We start from the raw sequence: 9,543 nt of genomic DNA, 5'->3' as shown, positions 1-9,543 counted from the left end.
AGCACTCTGAGGAAAACTATCAAACTCTTTTTGTATGAGTTATTTTATTTTGGTTTAAAAATGATGGTTCAGCTTGAAATAAGGTACCGCGGGGCAAGTGAGAATACGGGGTAAGTGGGGCGTTTCGTCATAGCTCAACTAGGAAAAGTTTTTCATGGGGGTATTCTTCTAGAAAGTTGAAGATACCATGACAAGGAATGTATTTAGTACTAAACATATTGTTATTTTTATTACCATGTGGTTCATGTAACAGTTGTCAGTTCAGCGCCATTTTCAACTTGCATGACAAATTGTGACACGTTCCACGTCTTGCATTGACTCGCAAAAAATAAATGTGTTTTAAATCGAATTTACATCAGTATGCTATAATTTTGAGTATTATTACAAGCTGCTAACGATAAACCAGTATTTTGTTTTCATTTCATATGAAATTTTCGATGGTCTATCTTACCCCAGAATATATTTGTACCTGGGGTAAGTGGGACCTATCAAAACAAAAACCAGAATCAAAACTTTTCGTACACGTTTCATACATTCTCCTAGAGAGTAGCACTAAAACATTCAAACAAATGATTTTTATCAAAAAAGATCAACCTCAAATTACGTAATTGCATAGGAAGGAGAAGAAAAGTGTTATTATTCTTTATTTTTAAATTTATTTTTTATTTTTGAAATACGTCTTCAAAATTGAACAAACACACAGCTGAAATTTGAAATGCATCATGAGAACGATTACTTTTCTATTTTATTTGAACTTTATTTGTTATTTCTACCAAATTAAGTAGAGAGAGAAAACAATTCCACCCCATAAGGTGGTTTTCTGCCATGCATATAAATAATAACAAAACATATTTATAATTTCGTCAATTATTGATTGTTTATGTTCTACATTTTAATTAACAACTTATAAATGATATATTTTGAATATGTTTAAAACCTTTTTACGCTTTTATTGAGGAATTTTCAGTTAATATTAAATGTGAGGTTACATACTATTAAATAAAGGGTTTCTTCCTAAAACGTAACGTATTTTATGGTTGATCCCTTATGTACATCAAATATGTATTAAAAATCTATGAATTATCAATCCTATTATTGTAATGGTTGACTTACTGATGTGGATTGACGCATGAAACTGGATGTGTCCCACTTGCCCCGCTAAGCGAGGCAAGTGGGACCATTGGCTCATTCTAAAACTTTCTTCCAAGGTTTTCACAATTTCGAAATTATTCGATTAGTTTCATGCACACACCAGCAAATATGTTGCCAAAACGTGATTGTGTTGTTGGATTTGAAGAATATTCACATTTGAAAATTTGATTGAACAATTTGTTTGAACTATCGTTTTTTTCGTTCCCACTTGCCCCGCGGTACCTTAATTCATGTACTAGGAATAAAAATTATCGAAGAAGTTTTAAGTTTTCCTAATATGCAATCATTATCAGTATCGTGATAAGAATAACATATGTTCATTTAAAAAAATATTTCAAAATCATAGTTAAACAATATATTTATTCAGTGAAAGAGATCTTTACCAAAACAAATCACTCTTTTGTTTTGATATTTCAATGCTCTTGATAGAATAGCCTTGAATAAAATTCGTGTGTTTTCAAATGTCCATTAATTGGGCATCAGGGGAAAGAGCTAACTAATGATTTCATTGTTTCATAATGATGTGTGTAAGAATAATTCAGTATGGAAAGTATGATGAGACTTCCACACGATTCCAAATATTACAATCGCGAATCTTTATTTATCTGGCCACTGTTCGCAGATTCGAATTTGAATAAAAATAACGAGCATCCAACGCAAATAAAGGTGTTTTGTTGATAATATTCGTTGTTCCTTAACAATGAATTATTGGGAAACAAATAATCCAGTTAGTAACGAAAATTTCATGGGGAGGGATGTAAATAAGTGAAAAAATGCTACGTTATTTATGGACGGACCCTAAGGCCAAGGCATATATGTAGGTCATAAAAAAACAACCATTTTTAAAAAACACAAAAATGCCTCCAAAGTCATAAAAAAAACTTCCCTAATAGCGCTCAAGATTCCAGCCAGAAATAAAATTATTTTGATTTTCGAACTACAAAGAAATACACAAAATTCCAAAGGGCAACGCGTTCAAAGGCGGGTTTGGGTATTAGAGAGTTAAAAACTCATATTTAACCACAATATGGCTCGTATGGAAGTTCTTTTTATTAAGGTTTACAGAGAAAAAGAGGCCAAGAAAAACCTCCTATTTCAAAGTAAATCATGTTTGAAAGTGTTTGGCATACATCCTTGGATTCGTGGGCTATGTATTGAATTAGTAAAGTTATGTCTAATCTTAAGAAACATTAATTATTTAGATGATCAAAAGCAACAAAATTAAAAAGTTCCTTGGAACATTTTTTAAACGTTTCCTGCTCATAAAACGCAATACATTTTCAAAAACATTGGGATCTAGTTCTTGTTTTAATAATATATAAAACATGTAGTACATTCATTTAAAAATGTCTGATTGTAAAAAGATTAAAAAAGGCTGATCATTGTTGCCCTGGATAAAGCTACATATCGGGTTGTTAAACAATCTGTGCCCTTTACCCTGAAAAATCCTCGCTACGCCTATAGCCAGGCAGCATCAATTTCAGCAGCAAGAGTAGATGTGGCTACAGCTCGATCATCATCGACGTCCTCGTCCTCATCGTCGTCATCATTCGTAATCATCAACGGCAACGAAGCGATCTCGGCGGAAGCATGCGGGTGGTCCCATAACGTAGAAATGTGCCTGTGAGTTGTTTTTTTCTCTTGGTAGTTGTTTTTGTCTTCTTCTGCTCTCTGAATTGACGACGACGGTGAAGACGACAGTCGGAGACTGTTGTAGCTCCCAAATACACACATGTTGGCTTCGCAAGAAGTAAACACAATCGTCGCCCTGTTTGCTGATGGGGTATTCCAGAAGAGACAAACTGAACGTGAGCCACTAACCAAAAGATCGTTCGCTCACCCAGCACACATGCATCGGAGCGGAGATTTTCATACGGAATATCATGGGCATGGCAAGGATTCCATCAGGGGAAGCAAACGACCTCAAAAGTTGATTAACGAATTCCATGCAAAACGATCACTATACACAACATCTGCCCCCATTAGCATCAAACGTTGAACTATGATTGACATCAACCCTTTTTCATGTTTCACATTGAGCAAGGGGATGGCTAAAGGGGTGGGGCTGTCCCCCACTCCCTGGCTCCGTCCATGCGGAGGATGCTGGAGGCTTGGGTGCGAGTGGCCCTGCATGCAACACGAGCTCGTTACGTTCAAGATACTACACTATAGAGATGAACGATGGTGGTGGGCTGAAATCCCTGAGAGATGGTATGCTCTGCTCATCATCCCACACACAGTTATGCTGTGGAAGGTTTTGATTTAGCGCTCTCCGCCGCTCACTTATGGTGAACTTATGTGAGTGTGCGATCGGAGCGATCATGGTTTCATAGCAACGACTACAACGGTCGTCGCCTTGAAGTGTCGATTGCAGCAGAGGAAAACTGCAGTGCTGCAAGATATCTGCTCTGAGGAATTGCATCTAACTTTGGAAATATCATAAAATTTTCATCATGTTCAAAAACACTGAAGATTCCTTTGTCTGCCTCTCCCTCAATATATAAATTCACACTTCATGTTGGTATAAAGATTATTCAATAACTTCAAGCACAACCCCATCAAATACTACCTTAGGACAAACACCAGAAGACCTCCCTCTATATCTACCTGTTACCATGTAGTTCGTTTGTCGCTATCTCTGTCTATTCTAATACTTTGTAATGAGGCGATATTGTCTGCAAATCAAAGAAACATGTGTGCATCGTGTGATGATAGTGTCATATCTGTGGACGTCAAATCTGCTAATCGCACCCAGAGAAAACTCTCAGTTAATAACTGTGGAAGCGCTTACAAGAACATTAAGCTGAGAAGCAGACTCTGTCCTAGCACAGACAAACAGACGTAACACTTAGAACAAATCGCGATTAAAATCTTAAAATGACTGTGTTTGGTCGATGAGCCAATAGGTAGCGGTAGTGTGTAAACGTCAAACACGAACAAAAACGATGCCAGCGCTGTGGGCGGTGGGTTGGCCACCTATCATATATTTGAATCGACAGTTAAAAACGTGGTCGATGGACATCGATGAGAGTGTGACGTCTGTTTGTCTGTGGTCCTAGTATGGACATAACGTCAGAAAGAACAAGAAGACGATGAAGTAGAAAAAAAAAATTGAGGAAGTGTTCAAGCTGTCGAAGTAATTAGCGAAAAAGAGCAACGGTGAAGAGGAACGAATTTCGTAGATAAGTTAGATCTGAACACCGTTGCGCTTCATAAGGGCTTGTTTGAACTGATCGATTTTTATTCATCGATCCTTTCTTTTGCTAATAACTTCGCAAACACAAATAAATCTGCATGGTTTCTTGCTTACGAAGCAAGATTCGATGGTTCTTTATCGTACAGCACTAAAATATATTTCTAAAAGTGAATCAGTTATATAAAACAAACAATCAACTAAGGAATTTAAAATCAATGTTATATAAGATAAATTCGCTGACGGAAAAGATGTTTGCAAAAATAGGTTCGGTTTCGTCACTAAAATACTGCTTTAGGTGATCTTGAAAATCATATCTGGCAACCCTGAGGTGTTGTTTTGAACTGAATCTCGAGAGTCAGCAGCTTCGTTGGTGATCCTCCTGCCGCGAGGGTAAAGTAGCAACACAAGCAGAAAAAAAAAACAGTTCAACATAAAAGTTTCCTCCACCTCCCTTTCACCTCACGCTCATTCGCCACCCAACGAACGCCTCCTCACTTTACTTTATGATCTCCTCTCTCCTATGTGTGGTCTATTGACATCCTTCGCATAGAAACCTACACATGTGTGCAGGTTCATGCTCTTCGAGGTTGATCTTTGTCAATGCGCTGAGTTTTTCAGTTTTCTCTGCGGCACGGGTGGATATGACGGGTGCTCACTCACAATCTCTGTCCTCCAGCATGGGTAGGAGAACGTGGGACAAAATACACTTCATAAGTACGATGAACTTCCAAATACTTTTAGTAGAAATAGTTTGGAAATATTTTCCAGCAAGCTCATTTTTTTCAATGGATCATTGAAGGTAATTACTTCGACACCGCATTAAAACAGCGGCGCCACCGTATATGGGAGTTAACATTGTGGCTGCATGATTGTTCTGTCAAATACACAAGACTACGGTGACACTATCTATGCTTGTCAAAGCGGCCGTTTTTGTTAATTAAGGTTCAATTTAGAATCGACCATTTACCATAATTTATACAGCAGTTTTCACGAAAATTCTACAAAAATGATTTCTCCGTTTTATTAGTTATGATTAACGGACGTTATTGCTTTTTTTTTTGATTGTATGATCACTCGGAAAAAACTGCTTTTTCAGTTTTGACAAATGATCGATTCTTACTAGAACCTTAATGATCTATTACCCTATGAAATATGTATATATATGTTTTTTTTTTACTTTAACATTTTTATATCTTACGAGTGATCCCGACAAACTTCGTCTTGCCATCAAGTAGGCTGTTGAAAATCGCAGCGGATCGTCCTATACAAAATGACAGTTCCGTTCACGCTCGTTTTTCCTACTTTTCCGGTGAATATACTCAGATTTTTATTCAGACAAACACGTTGGAAGCCTTGATGAACAAAACGAAAAAAGATTAATTCAAATCCGTTGACCCGTTCGTAGGCCATTTCGTGACATACAAACACCATTCCATTTTTATTTATATATATATATATATATATAGATACAATTTTATATCACAATATGATATTCAAAGAGATTTAATTAAACGATGGAGACGCCTTTTTGAATATTGGAAAATAGAACTTCAATTTTTGTGCTAGATAAAATATTCGTATTATTGTAAATCGTAAATTGAATCAGTTTGTAAACCAAGGAAGACACCAACACGTTAATGCTTCCAGTGGGCATTTTAGAAAGCAATTATGCCAAAATGCATGCAAATGACGATCTTCCAAAAAATCTTTGGAGATAAAGCATGTGATTCTACATGTGCATATTGAGATCTATTCATCATTTCTAAGTATGAGAATATATCGTAATTATGGTCATTCAGAAGATCATTACTTTTGGAAAAATCATTTGTTCCATCAACATTCCCGTTTTTGTACTATAATTAGTACAATAGGTGTTCTAGTTCGACAAATAATCCAACCCCAACCCAATAGATATTTTCAATCTGCTTGCGTATTCAGCAATCTTTTGATGGTGTGTAAACATGGCATATCTATTCACGCTAGTAAATGGAGTATTATATTTATTTTACCGATGGTCATGGTTCTCCGAGGACTCCATGGAATATAAGTCTTAAAATATACAAACGTAAGCTATTGTACATTGAATGTTTTAGATAACGGTATAGACTTTCGACCATTTTTATAAGTAAATAGAGTATTGTATTGATTTCTATCGAAGCTCTTGGTACATAAAGAACTCCATGCAATATTTACCTTAGGATCTACAAGCGTAACCAGAGCGCTATTGATATGAAGCAATCCAATGACCATTCATATAAGACAACGAATTATTGTATTGATTTGAAAGATGTTTGGGATGGTACACAAATTATGTCACGTTTGTTGTATGAGTCCTTCGAAAATCTTGTAAGGCTTGTCACGCTTGGGTTGACCCCATACACCCCCCCCCCCCCTTGGAGCGTTATGTAATTTGTGCAGGACTCCTTTCTCTTGCTCCTTCAAGAATCCTTGGAATATTGACCATAGGACCTGCAATAGACTGATGCAAATTTTGAAGTTTCTGCTCCCCTATGCTTAAACTATGTCAAATATGATGAAAATGATCCTCCCAAAATTTGAAGTGATTCGGAAGAAATTTGACTGTGCACACGCCATTTGAAGTTTATATGGAGATTACTATGGAAAACGCCAATCTTTTGTGTCTAGCCCTCTATCTCTTCGTCATAATATTTTAAGGAAAAGTGTACACACTCATCTCATATGAAAACTTCCCAGCTACAACTGATACACATTTTGATGGGATGTAAGGATAATTTGTTATTATTGATAACAAAGTTTTTATCATGCTGAGATGATCATTCAATTACTTTCAGAGCAACACTGCTTTTTTGCTGTAGAACATAGTAGCCTGGATTACTTTGATCTATTCTTTACGCCAGCAGCCTGCCGAACAGTTGGTGAAGCATGCTACATGCAAACCAACTTTATGATGATGAATAACAATTTATCCTGACGTCCAATCAAAATGTGGTCTTCGGCAAAGTTGTAGCTAGGAAGTTTTCACATGAGATGAGTGTGTTCACTTTTCCATAAAATATTATGACGAAGAGATAGAGAGCTGAACACAAAAATTTGGCGTTTTCCATAGTAATCTCCATATAAACTTCAAATGGCGTGTGCACAGTCAAATTTCATCTGAATCTCTTCAAACTTTAGGAGGATGCTATTTACCATAATTAAAATCATTCCAGCATAGGGGAGCTAAAATTTCAAAATTTGCATCACTCTAACCTACAAGCATCAGAAATCATATATGGAGGGCTATTATTTATAGCATAAACTATAACCCTTCATATAAGTAAACGGAGTATTGTGGATTTTCTCGGTTCTTTGGTCTTAATTTCGTCTTTGGTTGTTATCAGGTATCAGGTATCAGAAGGCCGGCTCCAAAGGCACGTTCCCCACCAGTTGGGAGATTTGTGCCATCGCCATATTTGAGCCTATTTCATCATCTACCCGATGGGAGGAAATAGGAGTGGGGTCCCTTGAAGAGGGAAGATCGCATAAGCGAAATGAGAGCATATAGCTCCATACCACAATGGGTTCGAACAGCGCCCTAAAAAGGGCACTGCAAAACGCATGAGCGTAAAGAGAGCCTATAGCTCATTACCACAGCGGGTTAAGAATAACAGAATGTCCTGAAGATTCAGGCTTCTGAATTCAGTTTCACTTAATAAGTGTTTACCAAGTAATTGGAATCGCATTTGCGCAAAAACTGGACAGTTACATATCAGGTGATACGAAGTTCCATAATCGGAGTCACATCTATCACACACAAATGAGTCAGCACGCTGAATATTTGCCGTGTGATAGTTGAGTCGGCAGTGGCCTGTCAACGCTCTGACCAAGAGACTGCAATTCTGCTTTGACAGATTTGTTAAATACTTCGCCACCCTTGGAGATGGCTCAGTAATGTACAATTTTGTTTGACGACATGTGTTGCAAATGCAACGAATAAGAGACAGATGTCCGATTTTCTGAACGCAGTATATTTAGGCCAACGTTAAAAAATTCCTATGGAATAAACAGACCATAGGGAAATGCTGTATGTTCTTTTGTGTTTAATGTTGTACATAATAATTTTGATTTTTTGTGTTTTCTTAGTTCTAGTTGTCCAAATGGTAGTACTTACGTTTAGTGTCTCTTTAGCGTATTTCAATTGGTGTTTAGCTCTAAGATCGGACGGGGAACTGCTACAAGTTCGGATTATAGGTTAGGTTTAGTTTCACAACATTTCAATATTGATTTTTACCTGTTTTTTAACGTGTCTTTTACTTGTCTCACGTTAATTCAAGTGGGTTCTGACTGCTCACGGACGCAAACTGTGTAATCAAGGCTTAATTTTAGTAAATTCTCTAGTTTTATCATTGCATGAACTAACCTGTGATTTCTGTGCCGTACTAACTGTGTTGTTTTATAATTCATTTTTTATCTTAGGTAGTTAAATTCACTAAACGTAGGTAGATTAAACTAGTTATTAATTCAACAATAATTTTAAGTGAAACAGTAACACTTTTTAAGTTAATTAAATTTTAACTGAACGGACTCTACTTTGCACGCCTTTCGTTACTTGCATGTTTTTCAGTCTGACAGTCCTGACGTTTCTCCTCAAACTCTCGCTCACTGAAGTTCTCTGACGCAACGGCGCGCATACTGTAGGGGCTTGTCAATATGGACAAGGTAGAAAACGTAGGTCCGTACTGTTGTGCTGTTTGGATGTGGTGCGAAGCAACGGAATGTTGCGACAACATGACTCCAAACTATTCCAATATTGCTTGTGCTGAGTTGCCGCCCAAGAGTTTATCTGAAGCTTCACCCAGCACTTAGAAATTGGAATAGCCGGCTCAGGGCCAATGAAGTCATGTGATGCTCCATCGCGAGCTAGCTCATCAGCCAATTCATTTCCAACGATGGAAGAATGGCCAGGTACCCATACAAGGTTTACAGAGTTGACTGAATTCAGTTCCTCAATTTGAGTTCGACATGCGATAACAAGCTTCGACCTTGAGTTGGCCGAAGCGAGAGCTTTTATAGCAGCTTGACTATCTGAACAGAAGTATAGGGGGAGATCCTCCAGTATCGGACACTTAAGCCACTAAATTCATAATTCGAAAAATATTGGATACATGTGCTCGTGTTACCCATATATGATCAATATTATCATTTTTATAGTGTACAAAAATAAATTTGATAAT

Source organism: Aedes aegypti, chromosome 3, assembly GCF_002204515.2.
Source record: "Aedes aegypti strain LVP_AGWG chromosome 3, AaegL5.0 Primary Assembly, whole genome shotgun sequence".
Taxonomy (NCBI): domain Eukaryota; kingdom Metazoa; phylum Arthropoda; class Insecta; order Diptera; family Culicidae; genus Aedes; species Aedes aegypti.
Note: the sequence above shows the minus strand (reverse complement) of the source record.